This window comes from Zonotrichia leucophrys, chromosome 2 (assembly GCF_028769735.1).
Source record: "Zonotrichia leucophrys gambelii isolate GWCS_2022_RI chromosome 2, RI_Zleu_2.0, whole genome shotgun sequence".
Lineage (NCBI taxonomy): Eukaryota > Metazoa > Chordata > Aves > Passeriformes > Passerellidae > Zonotrichia > Zonotrichia leucophrys.
Window position 1 is genome coordinate 63,005,407 of NC_088171.1, and position 15,332 is coordinate 63,020,738.

Sequence of the window (15,332 nt, forward strand, 5' to 3'; positions counted from 1 at the left end):
AGCACAGCACTTCCTACTTCCCATGCCAGACTCACTTCAGCCGCAGGTGATCGCCGGCACCCGGGCAGCTCCCGGCCGGGGCACAGCCTCACTTTCTGCTTGGGGTCCCTGAGCAGCTCTCGGCCGGGGCACACCTCACTTTCTGCTTGGTGTCCCTGGGCAGCTCTCAGCCGGGGCACACCTCACTTTCTGCTTGGGGTCTCTGGGCAGCTCTCAGCCAGGGTACACCTCACTTTCTGCTTGGGGTCTCTGAGCAACTCTCAGCCGCGGCTCCCACCCCAGCCCCGCAAGGTAAAACTGAAAGCAGCGAGGCTTCTCTCAGATGTGACACTCATCAGAGCCCTCCCAAATTAACCTGTTTGGGGAGAGCACTTTGCATAGCTGCTGATGTCTGAAACCTCGCTGGCTTCTGCTTGCGAAAAATGTCATCTAAAAAAAAAAAAAAAAAGTGATTTCTTCACGTTGGAGGGGAAGTGAGCAAAAATTCTAGACTCAAAAGTAGAGTACCCGTGTAATTTCACATCTGAGTGTTTAATGATGATGGTGCTCATCTAACTCTGTCAATACTAAAATCACACTCTTTAAGCTGTCCCTGTGTGCAAGAGGGGTTGGGAATCCTGCAGTTCCGTATTCCAGACCTACGGGTGTGATTCACAGCAGCCAAGTAGCAGGAGAGAATATCTAATTGTGCCACATGACACCAAACCCTCAAGAACTTTTCCTGCTGTAGGAAATGCACCACACCCACAGATAAGAAATATAGATACATCAGAGTGCAGAGAGTGCAGAAAAACAGAAGGAAGTATAAATGTTAATCTACAATTTTCTTATTATGAAATAAATTTACTTTGTACTTCATGCAATCATTGCTGGCATTTTGCCTTCAGTACTTTCCTGTGAAAAATTATATATAGGCATTTCTTCCGGGCTGTATAAAAGCTCACAGCTGAGCTTTTAGTTATTTTCAGACAATTATACTGCATCAGATTAATTTAAGGGAAAAAAAAGAAAGCTTGTGCCACTTCAATTCAGCCTCCTTGCTGAATTATTCCTTCATATTACAGCTTCACTTGAATTACCATCATGTACTCTTTTCATCTCAGAATAAGTACAAACTTACAATTTATCTATTTAACACTGGGTGTTATTTATAATTTTAGATATAGTTATAATATATATATAATTTATATAATTTTATCAATACAAATTTTATATATTTATATATATATTTAGGGAGGGAGGGGATAATAACAAGAAAAGAAAATAGTTGCTCTAACTTGGGGGATCTTGTTGATTCTTATGTTGTTCATCAACAGGGTTACAACAGGATTAGGCAAACTAGAGCCATGTCACATTTACTGCCACTTGAACTAGAGAGCATTTCCCAGCAGATGCAGATGTATGTATTCTCAGCCGTGGCCAGTCCTAGACAAGACTCAAGAAACACTGAAGGCTCAGAGCTATTTTTTAGGCTCTAGAACAGTACTGAAAATGTGGAATTCTTTGGAAAACTTTACGAGTAGAAAATTATTCTCTTTCTGTGGTTAGATTTTCATCCTCCATGTTCTGTTCTAGTATGAAATAGCTTGAGCCTCTATCACTACTCTCTTCACTACCTTCCCTCTGCTTCAGCTCCTATATTTTCCTCCTGCAGCTGTCCCCGTTGCTACTCTGTCTCCATCACACAAGTACTTGGTAGGCCACAGATGAAGCTCAGCAGGAAAACTCTGCCTGTTCTCAGTCCCTGTGCTCAGCACCACAGCAAAAGGCAATTATCTCAAGGAGGAGAGTGGTGAGAGAGAGAGGGTGAAGGAAATCAAGTCATTCGTGCAGGTGTAGGAAAAATAGCAGGGCAGCTGCCAATAGCAGAGTAGCAAAAGTAGCATCTGGTTTGGTACTTACTCCTTGCTGGCACAACAAAACAAAAACAAGCTTCACTGAAGTAGCCTCCACCAGTGAAAAGACAGAACTACAACAAAGATTAGCCATCTTCCTTTCAGAAAAATGTTGAGACCAGCTTGTATCTGGGGGGGATGTTCTTTTAAACTATGAAAACTAGATTCAGTACATTAAAATGTACATAGATTCTGGAAACTTCATCTACAAACATCCCATAGTATTTTTATCCCATTTCCTACTGTCTCCATGCAAGTTATAATGTGATTCCATAAACGTGCAAAACTGCTTACAACAAAATTATTTTCCTTTAGACATCACAAAATTGGTGAGAAAAATAATGTTTCTCAAGACATTTAATTAACTGGAAATGTTAAGATATGCTTGTTTCAAGCACTCCACTTCTTGGGTATCAAATCCTAAACTGTGGGGCCCAGATTTCCATGGCGGACAATCACTTACTGATGTTCTTTGGACAGCTGGCTATGCCTCTGCTTCCATCTTCTCTTCAGTATTTGCCCCTACTTTTGTGCTTCTCCAGGATCTCCACAGCAAAGGGGAGCTGAAGGTGACGCGGCACTGTGCAGGAGCTCAGGCTATAAGGACCTGAGATGATCAATACTGATGATTCTTTCAATTGCCATCACCCAAAGACGTGAGCTGGACTTTTATGAGCTCTTCTGTCAAAATGATTTCTCTTCCAGCTGTACCTCGAGCCCAGGTACTTCACAGTTTCACAGAAGCACATCTTCTTGGCAAGCTAATTTTATGAAGTGTTATGAGTCATGCTAAAATTGCTACCCAGCTCAAATCCCTGAATCTCTTAACCCAGACTGATTGGCTTCCTTTCTGAGCCAGCAAATAGAAAAGAAGTTCACATTGTCACACAATTCCAGACAAGGCACAAGCTAAGTTCTCCCCATTTGCTTTCTTCTTGGACAGCTGTGATATAAAGCACAAAACTGAAAGGGTCCAATTAATTTTTTGGACACGCTTAACTGATGCTTTTATATCTCCAGACTGGGGGAATAGCTGAGCCTTTGAGATGCCAAAATGCACTATCACTGGAAACTTTTAGTTGAGTTACTAGCCAAAATAAGAATGAAGGCTGGCCTAGTTAATTACTGACATGGCTGTGTCATCCTTGCAGTGACTTGAAATACTTCAGAAATGACTAAGCCACTCTTCATTAACTGAAATTGCTAATTAATTTTTGACATAGATGGGTAAAAAAGTAATAGCGTAACCAGTGAAAAGATCGCTGACATCCCACAAACAAAATACCATTAACAGCAAGTGAAAACACTGAGTTAGTGTATAACTAACAGTTTCATTGTAATTCTACATAAAGAAAATAGGACTAGCTTATGAGGGGAAAAAAAAATTTCACTACCCTCTTTCACAGTTTTCAACTAAAAGAAAACAAATCACCTGAAAAGCAATTGGCATCCATAGGTGTAATATAAAAACAGGTTTTATAACAAGCTTTTTAAAATCAGAGCCTGACTAAAATAAATGAGTCCTAATCAATTTTATTTAGTGTACATGCAAATAATCCATTTTGCTATGGAAAAAGAAAGTATTTGTAGATGTGAAAGAGACAGTTTCACAACAAAAATAGATACTAATGAGTAACATAACCAATGCTGAAAACAAAACAGGAAGGGGTTTTGCACAGGGAGTATACATATATTATCTGAAGTTGAAAGTGTGACGCCCCTGAAGTCATGGACTATTAATAGTTGTCTTCAATGGGAACTATTTTAAAGGGGAATTACACCATAAAAGGTCATTTGTGGTACCTTCATAAACCAAATGTTTTAAAAAGGGATCTCTGTTCCATATATGTATTTATGCAATCACACAGTGCTAGAAATCAGATGACAGTGCAGAAAAATACAGAGCTATGTAATATTTTGCATGCAGACAAGCTTTAATGAGTATAGCTACAAGAAAATCAGAACCACATCTTTTTCTGTTTAAATAACCCTATTGTTCTACAATTCTGACTTGGTATGCAAGTCACTCACTGACAAACCAGGGCTTGAAATCTTCATTAATCCCTTTAGCTAAAACATAAAACTTTATTATAAGGAGTTTTCTATTAGAGTGAAATAAATCAAGTTAAATTATTTTGAAATAATTGTAGGTGCTATGTAAAGAGCTTTTAATTTTACAGTAAAAAAGAGAGTGGGATGGCACACTGTCTCTAATGAACATTTATGATTATGATCTCAAAAATGAGTGGATTTGTCTCAGACACAAAGAAGAGTGGTAGGTGACTTACACTCATCCTGTTCCTATGAACAAAGCAAAATGCAATATTCATTAGACTTTGTTGGCATAGTGGATCATCTCCAAACAAAATCATATGGCTCCCATAAGTTCTATATTTCTTCTCCAGCCATATTTTTTCCTGTGTTTATACTTTAAAGTATCTTTTGGAATTTGATCCATACTGAACTGTGCTAGAGGGGAAAAAATAAAATAGAGCCTCAGCAGAAAACCATGAGAAGTCAGCCTGCTACCCCAGTGGGTGGGTTTCAGGTGCTTAGAAATTTCAGCTTAAAGATCCAAGCTGATGGCTTTGACAGCGTATTACTGAAATTCCAGTGCAACTTCTCTCCTTGGGATCTGGAAGCATCAAAAGAGACAAAGTGGATTTGCCCCCATAGCAAAACCTCCTGGTGGCAGAACTCTACTGGCAGTACCACCAGGAGTGGGCACTTTGCCACTGGCACCAAACAGCTCTGGAACAGCTCTACAGAAATTTTTGCTTAGGCTAACTGCTTCCTGCTCATTAGGTGCATGAAGAACCAGCCTGCTAGAAGAAAGCAAGCTAAGTTTCTTTGAGCCAAGCTGCCAGTGAGCAGCAGTCATCCAGCCCAGGGGCAGCCAGAGCAGCACCCCCAGCCCAGGGCATGTCCTCAGCCACCTCCTTGCACTTGGGATGCAGGGAAGGGGCAGGCTGCTGTCACACTCCCCCGTGACCTTCTCCTGTGACATGAGGCGTGCCAGCCACCGTCTCACAAGGCACTTCTGTCCCTCCCCAGCCACACAGTGGCCATCAAGGAGGGGACAGCACTGCTTCTGGAGACACTGCAGCCAGGGTCAGGGGACACCTCTCGGGCCCATGTAGCCCCCCCAAGCCAGCACCACCTCAGGAACTGATGATAAAAAATAAAATGGAACCAAACAGCTTGCTTGGCTCTCATATCCATGTGTTACATGTACAGAAGTGGAGTTGCTCAGTTCTTATGGGCATCAGGTAACAGGTGAGATTCTCTAGCTGTGAAAAGAGTAATTTATAAAGCAGCATTGAAGGAACCACACTAAATACACATGAAAGAAGAGGCACTGAAGTTGTCCTCTTCTCCTGCCTTCTCTTAAAGTTAGCACACATTTTTAACAAGAGAATATAATGATTGAATGGAGATAACCTAAGACTCAGATAAATTAATTTCTTTTCTATTAACAGTGCTTATAGCTAACTTCAGAGCATGGCACAGACCTTCAATCATGCATAGATTTTTTTTCTCCTTTTGACTGTGCACCCAAAATGACACATTGTGTTGACTTTTAACAAAGTGTTTTGGTAATGTACCTGGAATTGCAATGATTTCAGACATCAGAATCACCTCAGTTTAAAAACTGAGAGGGGAAAACCATCCTGGCAGCCAATACAGGAAGCTTCCTCTGTAACAGAGGAGGTCATCAACCTGTCCTTGTCATGAGATAAAAATGTGCACTGTTTTCATGTCTCTGATTCTACTGTGTTTTCTGTCCTGCCTCAAGCTCTTGACTGCTTTTTTTGGAAATAATAAGAGACAGCTTTATTCCTTCCAACCCAAGCCAGTCTCCTAGGTGATGGTTTTGCCTTAGCCTGATGAGACTCTATGTACAGATTTATAAGACAGGTAGAATTTGGAGGAGAGGGTGGTAGGGGGGCACCTAATAATACATTTCAGCCCAGACTTGGTTGATTTAACTAACCTCTGAAGCCAAGGATGGGCAGGTCAGAGATGAGACAGAGCTGAGGCACTTAATTTTATGGCTATAAAGTCCAAAAAGAGGACTTTCACTGACATCTGGCAGGAAGAACCAAGGTGAGGAGCTAATATATATCTTTGAGTCATAAATTTTCTTTAGTATTTAAGTATGACACACACAGCCTCTGGTTTATTTAGGGTGAGAAATATTTTCCAAGAGAGGATGGAGAGGGGTTACTCCAAAGGACTGGCTATGCAGGGAAATAATGGAGCTGAAGCATACCTATAGGGAAAACCAAGAACTTGATCCTCTCTCCCAGCATCCCTCTCCTTACTCAACTTCCAGGAGGGGTCTCCATGCCATTCCACTCCCTTTTACAGTCTCCTTTCCCCACCAGAATTTACATCTCGCCCTTTTGTGATGAGACCAGGTATGAAAAGATTTGTCCAGATCCACTTTTCTCTCTATGGAATTCAATTACCTGGTCAGGTAACACAACTAATAGTTTCTAAGGATTTCAGCCTCTCAGTGCACCACAGCAGGGCAATGATTGAGTGATCCTGTTTTCTGCCTGCTGCTTTTGGCTGGCCACCTTTGTAATGGCAGCATCCAACAAGGACACGGTACCACTTCCCAGATGAGAAGCAGCAAAGTGTTAAAAAATGCAACTGTTTGCTGGCAGCATTCTTATCACATCACAGCTGAAGTAACAAAATCCAAGATTGCTTCACATTCTCGTTAGGATAGTGATAAAACTTTTTCTTTGCTCAGAGCAGAGCAGACAGCAATTACAACAATCTCCTTGAAAGGACACCTTCCACACACCAGCTAGCAAGCAGTTGTTAAATTCAACAATTCCAAAATTAGGATAGTGGGAACTCAAAACCAAGCACGTGGCTTGCTTGCTGCAAGTGACGTAAGAATTTATTCAGTTGTACTGAAATAATTTGGGAAGTGTTTACTTAATGTTTATTTTTGTGTCTGTTAAAAATTAATTTAAATCTGTGTATGTTACAATTTTTGTTAATGTTTATTTTTATGTTAACTGCCAGGTAACTTCATTAAAAAATATGTGCTTTTAACCTAGCAATTTGTTTAAGACTCTTATAAAATTAGGGATACCCAGTTGGGCAGAGAGAATCTCTAGGAAAAGAAATCTGAGTTTTACAAGACTGATCAGGGGCAGGAGGGCAAGAGGAATACCAAAACCTTTGGTTTTCCAAACACTGCTAAAATCCAAGCAAACAGTGTTTTTTGTTTCAGTACTATCTGCGGTCATTGAAGAAATTACAAGTGAGCTCATCTTTTTGTTAAGCTTGACTGCATCTTTGAAAAGCCCCTGGCTCCACTTAACTGCCCTATACTCATCAGGAAGAAATTTAAACAGATCAAGTATTTCCTCCAAGTTTTGATTTTATACATGTATATATACTTCCTGGGATATGACAAAACATAGTCAAGGCAAAATGCATCAATAAATCTGTTTCCACTGAGAATTACTTTGCATTATACAATATAAACAAATATATATAATATATAAATAAAGCTTTTAAGTGTGAACTCTGAATTTTTAGTTTCCATGAGTTCTGTCTTACAAGGTGAAGAAATCTGTTTAGTGACCTCTGACTGTGAGTAAATTTTTCTAAACTAAATTTCTTCTTATTGTATCCTTAGGATAACTCTCTACATGCTTGCAATTTACATAGCTTGGGAAAAACAATATCCTAAATCACAGGGAATTGAAATGCTGCACTGTGGAAGAAGAGAAAGAGACTTTAGACAAAAGGAGAAACAACTGGCCTACTTGAAAGGTAGAACCTGACACCTCTCTCACTTACCAAACGAGCAAAGCTAGGTCAGATCCCACCTGCAGAAGGCAGATGGGAAGAAACTTCCAGGATCCTGAAATCCGCCAAGGAGGTGTGAGAGAACATGAAGTTAAAAGAGGAACCCAGCATTAAGTTCAAGGAAGGTTTGGTGGATGAGAGGCTGGACGTGACCCAGCAATGTGCACTTGCAGCCCAGAAAGCCAGCTGTACGCAGGGCTGCGGAACAGGAACCATGGCCAGCGGAGTGAGGGAGGGGATTCTCCCCCTCTCTGCTCTCATGAGACCCCACCTGCAGTGATGCCTGCCCCTCCGGGGGTCCCACACACAAGAAGGCCATGGACCTGCTGGGGTCAGTTCACAGGAGGACCACAAAGATGATCAGAGGGCTGGAGCACACCTCCTACAAAGACAGGCTGAGAGAATTGAGGTTGTTCATCCTGGAGAAGAGAAGGGTTCAGGGAGACCTTATATCACTTTCCAGGGACCTACGTGAGAGCTAGGGAGAAACCTTTTACAAAGGCGAGTAGTGATAGGTCAAAGGGGAATGCCTTTAAACTGAGAGTCAGTTTAAATTAGATATTAGGAACTGAGGGTGGTAAAACCCTGGAACACATTGCCTAGCAAGCTGGTGATGCCCCATTCCTGTTCTAGGTCAGGTTGAATGTGGCTCTGAGAGACCTCAGCCCGTTGAAGATGTCCCTGCTCATTGCAGGGGAGTTGTACTAGACACATCCCTTCAAGCCAAGATGCTCCATAATTCTAACAGAAGCCAAAGGCAGGGAAACCATTTGACTCTCCTGAATATGAAATTAGCAACATGAAGAGACTGAGTATAACACTCTCCAGTCTTTCTGGTTTTGGTTCATGAATAGAGTACATTTGCTACACTGGAAAAAAAAGCAAGTGAAAGGGAAGAAGAATCATACACATTTACAGAATATTTCTAACATTGTATGAAAAAACATTAAGACCTTTTAGCTTTGTATATCTTCATGGCTTTTTGAACAACATAAACAAAAATATGACAAACAGCACTTCCCAATAGCCTTGCAGAGAACAAACTCAGTGTCAAAATCTAGACATGTAGCATCCCCAGCACCCCTTTTGCTAATCACAAACATCCCACCAGTCTCTGGGTGTCCCAGGGAGCAAGCTGCCACAGCCTTCAGCACAAAGCATCTCTCTGGGCTGACAAAAATGGAACAAACAGGCTGCTTCCTACTGAGCAAACCTCAGAGTAATTATACAGCACAACTTGGTAAGAACCAAGAAACTCCACCTGAGATCCTCTTGAAATATGGTGATCATCACACTATGCCACAGGAACAGGGTTTACAACAATGGCTTCTCACCTTTGGGTTAAAAACAGTATTAGATCATGATGTGAGATGTAGCACTCAAACTTGAATGTGGAAACCAAATCTGGACAGCAGGAGAACATAGCTTATTTCAACTATGGATTTATTCCTGATAATACTGGTTTAAGGATTTGAAGAATTTCTGGCAGTTCTGTTAAATTGTTTATTTAGGCAAAATTGTTTCTCTTTCTCCGAGGAAAATGACAGGAAACATGAATCAAGACTGTTCAAAAACTAAAATAACAACTTCCTTTGTCCTTATTGATAACATTTTTGTTTTTGTGGCCTGAGTGGGTATTTGTGAGTGTGTTTACTGTATGAAATCTTTTTCTAATGAATCATTATTTTGATGCAATATTTTACATAAAGCCAACAGCTGATCTTTTTGTGATTTCTTTTGTTGTCAATAGGACTAGGAAGGAGAGGAGAGGAGAGAACTGAAAAACACATAGGAAGAATAAATAAAATTAATGTTTTACAGGAAATCAGATGTTCTCTGGATGTTCTGCTGCAGTTAATTTCCCCTAAACACAGCAGAGTATGACGGGAATGGAGATAGTGACGGTGAAGGAAAAATTCCAATAATGTGCTTTCATTCTTTGATTGTCTTTCCAGGAAACAGAGAAGTTGCTTCAGCCTCCTTCAAATGGCAACAAGTGCGCAATAAATTTTTTATCTCTTAGTGATAACCCAAATGTGCAACACTCCACATACCAAGATGTTTTGAGTTTCAATACTATTATGGGCCACAAGGCCCATCTATCACTCTGTCTAGACCACACAAATTCTGTTATTGACACTGCATGAAGGTTTAAGATTCTCTCACATTAAAGCATCCCTGAACTGCTGATCAAGATCTCTGCTCTCTATACCATCCATTGCCAAACAACTTTATTTTTCTATTGTGAAAAGATTCCCAAAAGCTTATGAATTTAAAATAATGAACAGTTGTACAAGTGTTTGCAGCATGTGGCTGAAAAACAGTCAGTGAGTAAATTATTTTCCTCACTCAGAAGGCATTGCAAACCATGGTTTTCCTCAGGAATGGAGGTTTATTAATTTGGCAAATTTTATGCTCCAATCTTGTATGTGAAGAAATGGTTGAGCAGCAAAACTGACAAAGCCTGGTTTCTAAGGATTTGTGTGCCTTAAGACTACTAAAACAATAACCCGAGTTCCCTGGTATTGCTTCCAAAGTGCCCCTGGAGCAGTCATAAACTGCACTGCCCCACATGCACACTGATTAGTGAGCCTTATATGTGATGCTGGTTTTTTGACTGGATGTAGCAGAAAATGTACAAAAGGGGAGTCCTGCCTGCCTTTTTACATCTATGGCTCAGAAAGTTGTCAAGCATATCAGTAGACAAATAGTGTAATCCACATGAGCTCTATTTCCCTAAGAAATTCAGTTAAGCAGAAGACCTAAATCAGCTCAAACCTTTAAGGATTAGACTGATTATTTCACAAAATCATAGCAGAAGTCAGGGCTCTTTACTGGGTACTCTCCAAACGTGTGGAAAGTACCCAGCCTTTCAATTTCATTATACACAGTAGGAAGAAAAGAGGAAACACTTTCATTTGACATACTGGTTTTGACCATTGGAAGTCAACTTCAGGAGTTTTGCAATAGGCTTTCCAGCTCTTTAACAAAAAACACCTGGAGCACAAATAAAAGGTTTAGAATTTTTTCTTCTTCTTTTCTATGCTTTGCCACAAACATCCTCTGACCTTGGAAAAGCACAGTAATTTTATCATCTGTAACACCACTTACTTACTTGTATACAAAGTATACAACACATGCCTCAGCTGTCCTGTGTGGTTTGCTACAGACTGTAAAGTGCCTTGCATTCAAGGGCAAAGCAGTGAAACACAAATTTTCAAAGGGAAATCTGGAGTGAATTCAAAGATGAAAAGTTAGTCCCTATAAAAATAAGTTTTCTAGTGAACATCACTGATCTGATGAAGTATATTTTTTTGGAAGATAATACAAATGATCATTTAAATAATACAAAGTGTCTACATGTGTTTCCATCAATCCTGCCAAACTGAGGTAGAAGAGATAAATGCCATATACATTCTACCTGCCTAAATATTAGATGCTAATACAAAATAAATACAAATGCTTGCAGAGGAACCAAGGGGCCACTGATACCTCTCATTTCTGAATCTCTTCCTGTATTCTTCCTCCCACCTTCCCACCATCTTCCCTTTGATTCATGCCCTTTCTATCTTGTTATCTCAGCCACACAAAATGTTTGGCAGACAGTTCCTAAAACTTCCTGCACTACCTATCTGAATCTACTCTAAAAGTCTAAAATCTTTTCACCTTTTCTTCAGAATAGTTACTTCCATCAGTAAACAAAATCCCAAATATCCCACTGTGAATATGGCACTAGCTCATGATTTTTTGTATCTGTAGAAATATATAATATGCTCCAGTGTGCTTGATCTTGTTTTTGCCTTAAAGCCCTTCTTGTGAAATGTGTTGAACAAACAATTTTTTCTTCAGTATTTACATCTGGGTTCCTATGCTACTGCCAATGTAATGTGCATGACCATGACATTTTAATGTTTGTCATTAATGTGTGCATAGGTTTATCAGAAGGCAACTCCTTCAGGTAACACCTATTTGACAATTCCTAACAGCTAACATTTCTACTTTTAAAAGTAAAGATAAGAGGCTGTATTTTGTGAGACTATGAAGTAGCCTGATATCAATACTTTTCATGTTACAGATTTTCTGTACGCTACTTCAGACTGCAGTCCCCTGCAAGGCATCACCCAAACACACTGTCAGAAAGAGTTAACAGTCTGAATTGCAGTCAGAGGGAACCAGAGGAAGAGTTGTGAAATAACACAAAAAGCAAGGCAGGAAGAATGTGACAAGAAGAAGATACAAGATACCTTTGTTCACAATTAAACCAGTCTGAATATTTGACATTTCTTCTTCAGCCTCCTTTCCTCCTCATTAAGAAAATAAATAGCTACAATTCTTGACCAGCATTAACTAGTCATCACTGTTGGCGAGCCACTGGTACAAGTCATAGAGGAAGCAAAGAAGCTGAAAGAAGAAATGTTTCCCTTATGAATAATAAGGCAAGGTGCTTTTTTTTATAGATGGGCCCACATAGAACATAACAACACAAGCAAGGATGACATCGATGGCAGAAGACAAGGGAGTAGCAGTGAGTTGTGGAGGATCAGAAAGGTAGAGAGGAGAAGCAGCAATCCTCCCTGCTGAAAGGTTGTGGGTGGGAGAGAGGGTTCTCAGCACGAGCTGCAGGCCACTGTAGGGACTGTACAAACAGCTGAACAGCCACAGCCAGCACCACAGGATGTTTGATGGTAACACCTAATGCCAGAAAAACACTCACAACAAAACCACACATTTCCTTTCACTTGTTTCCAGAATCAGTCATTTTGTCACTTCAAAAAAAACCAAAAAATCCCCAAAACAACAACAAACTTTTTCAAGTAGATTTTATCCATTGGCCAGAACACTTTTCAAGACTCAATAGCCCCATCCCATGAAGCACTCCTGCATCAGTTGATGTCAAACATTTTATCACAAAGCTGACAGTCCCTGCATGGCATTAAATGAACAATTCCTGGGAGACTTTCCCCCTTTTCAGCTTTTCCTAGTTCATCCACCAGCCCTCCCTCACCACCACCTCAAAAATCCTCACTGTTTCAGACAGGTCTGGGGAGAACCTGTTTTAGCAATCAGTAGGGTGCTCCAATTACTTCATCATGACACAAATATTGCCAACACCTCAGATGCGGAGGTGTTTCTGGCAGAGTCTCTGTTTTGCCATGCAGCCTTCCTCCACAATGGGAGTCACCTTAATAAAGGAAGATATTTTGCTGACGTGCACAACTGAGAGGAACTTTCCCTGGCATTTGCAATCGGAGCCTCAGTAACTGATTGTCCTGAAAAATGATACAAGGAAACTATTCTAGGAGGGATTAGCTCTTAGTTAGGAGATAGAAACAAAGCAGAGTGTTTAAATGTCATGAAATCAAGGAGTGCTCCACAGACCACTCTGGAGGAACAGTTCTGTGTGGATTAGCTTCCTGAAAAACAGACATAGAAGAATGCAGAGACCAGGCTCTAAAAAGCTTCTGTTCGTCTGTCTGTCTGTCTGTCACTGGGGTTGGCAGTAGCCAGGCTGATAGGTTAGTGATCTCCTGACTCAGTCCCCTTGCAGTGTCACACAAAGCTTTGCCTTTTCTTGGATACAAAGTCCCAAGCCCTGCTGACAAAGTCAGCAAGGGATCAACTGTCCTAGTCCTTAGCTAGACACGTTTCTCTTTTCAAAGTCCGTTTGAGCCATTTAATTATCATGAATGCTGTCTTTATCAAGCCTGCCTCCACTCAAGTGGCAGATTCAATACTACTCAATAGTGTCTGGCAGAGTAATTGAAACCCTTGATGTGTGTGCAGAACAGTATTCTGCTACCCTGAGGCTCCGATAACTCTTGAGCATTGCCTTGCCATGATTCTAGACACTGGGAAAGATTTCTGCCTTTGAGAAACATCATGGCCTCCAGAGCTCCCCCTCCATTTCCACCTCCACTTCCAAGTGAGAACAATGAATCTTTTTTGCCAGCCTGACCCAATTGAACAAGCTATCCTCTTTTATATTTATATATATATATTTCAGTCCCTTCCCCTCATATTGACACCCACTACAAGGAAACAGTATTGGCCCATTTGTGCTCCCCCTGCAGCTATTCAGCCTCTTCTGGGCCATGCTACATTTGTAGACTTCCTCTTGGGACAACTGCTCCATGTTGGGTAAAACTACAGTAAAACAAAAAACCATAGACAGAGGGGTCTGGCCTGAAAGTCAAAAGGTTCACACAGCATGTTACCAACATCTGGAGTGTTGGACAACCTTTAGTCAAGTATTTTGATCATACAATTGCATTATTTGTCCTAATATCATGCACAAAACAAACCTGATGGTATCTAATGAGTTTTTCAACTTCTGCAGAAGGCAAAATCACTAATGCATCCTAGCACTGTGTGTGAATTTCCAATAAGATTTCCAAGAAGCAAAAAAAAAGGTGATAAAAGCCCTTTGCTTCTGTACCCCATCTCCTTCAAAGAGCTGCTGATCAAAGTGCTAAATGAACATGCTACAATGTCACCTGAAAAACCAGCTCTGACCAGTTATTCAGTGGATCTTCAAGAACAAAATAAATACTGAACACTTCAAAACCCAGGTCACAGTTATTATTTACCCTAGCTTAAAAGGGGAATAGTCAATAAAATAGAAGACTACTCAGTCAAAGCTACCGCAGTAAAAAAACACAGAAAACATTAAAGAGAGAATGCATATTAAGAGCTGTGATAACTGGATGGTGTCTGGCATTAGTAGGCTGAAGAAAAACACACTACTGTGTAAAAGATGAATAATGTCTGAAGAGGTGTGCAATTAGGACCAGCTACCACAGGATTTAACACATTATCTCATCAGACCACACCAAACAGGTTCATGAGGATCTTTGTTCACTGAAATCAGATAGAGGCTGCTGGAGGAGGAAGTTATTGGTGTTCCCAGGGGCTCACTTGCAGGATAAATGCCTTTGAGATCCAGAGCACCAAAGAGTGCACCAAACTACACTTTACCTTTTTTTTTTGTTTGTTTATCCACACTGACCATAGCTGCTTTATTCATTCCTCTTTCTGTCTTTTTATTTTACTCTGAATTACAATGTGTGGGATAATGTTGTTAAACAATCACATTTGTGAATGTTAGAAAAAAGTATCCTTTTGAAATAACTCATTGGGAAAATCAGCAGAGGAGTTGCATACAAGGACCAAATATCATTCCATCCCCTCCAAAACTGTGGCTCATGAGAAGAGCTTGAATTTCCCTTTTGATGCAACTACATGCCAGTCTCAATTTTAAAGATATGTTTCAGTAGAGCAACTGCCTCTGCATTCTTTTAAACTATTGTGAAGAAATATGAACAGAAAAAGATCTATTTTTATATCAATATTCTAAGGGCACATAAAAGGGAATCTAGCTTTGTCCTCATGATTTATACTGTCAATAGAAAAGCTTTAACTAAGTTACAGTAATATTATTCAGTTGGATTTGGGTTTTTTTGTAGAGCAAACATATGTGAGCTATAAATCTCAAGAAACAAAAAAATCTATTTAGCTTTAGGCACTTTTGTATCACCAGCAGGCTTAGGTATGCTTTCAACATTTTGTCTGCTCAATGCTAATGGCAATGGATTAGGCAGA

General features: G+C 40.3%; 1 protein-coding gene across 3 annotated transcripts in view; it reads right to left on the reverse strand.

Annotated features, from left to right (window-relative positions):
- RNF144B (ring finger protein 144B) overlaps positions 1-15,332 on the reverse strand; it is an 87,459-nt gene that overhangs the window by 50,257 nt on the left and 21,870 nt on the right. The window contains exon 1 of one of the 3 annotated variants that reach the window (XM_064705200.1): positions 36-138. The exons of the other annotated variants lie outside the window; for them this stretch is intronic. The gene's annotated coding sequence lies outside the window, so the exon portion shown is untranslated. Of the gene's footprint in view, positions 1-35; positions 139-15,332 lie in introns of those variants that run through there. 3 annotated transcript variants of the gene reach the window in all.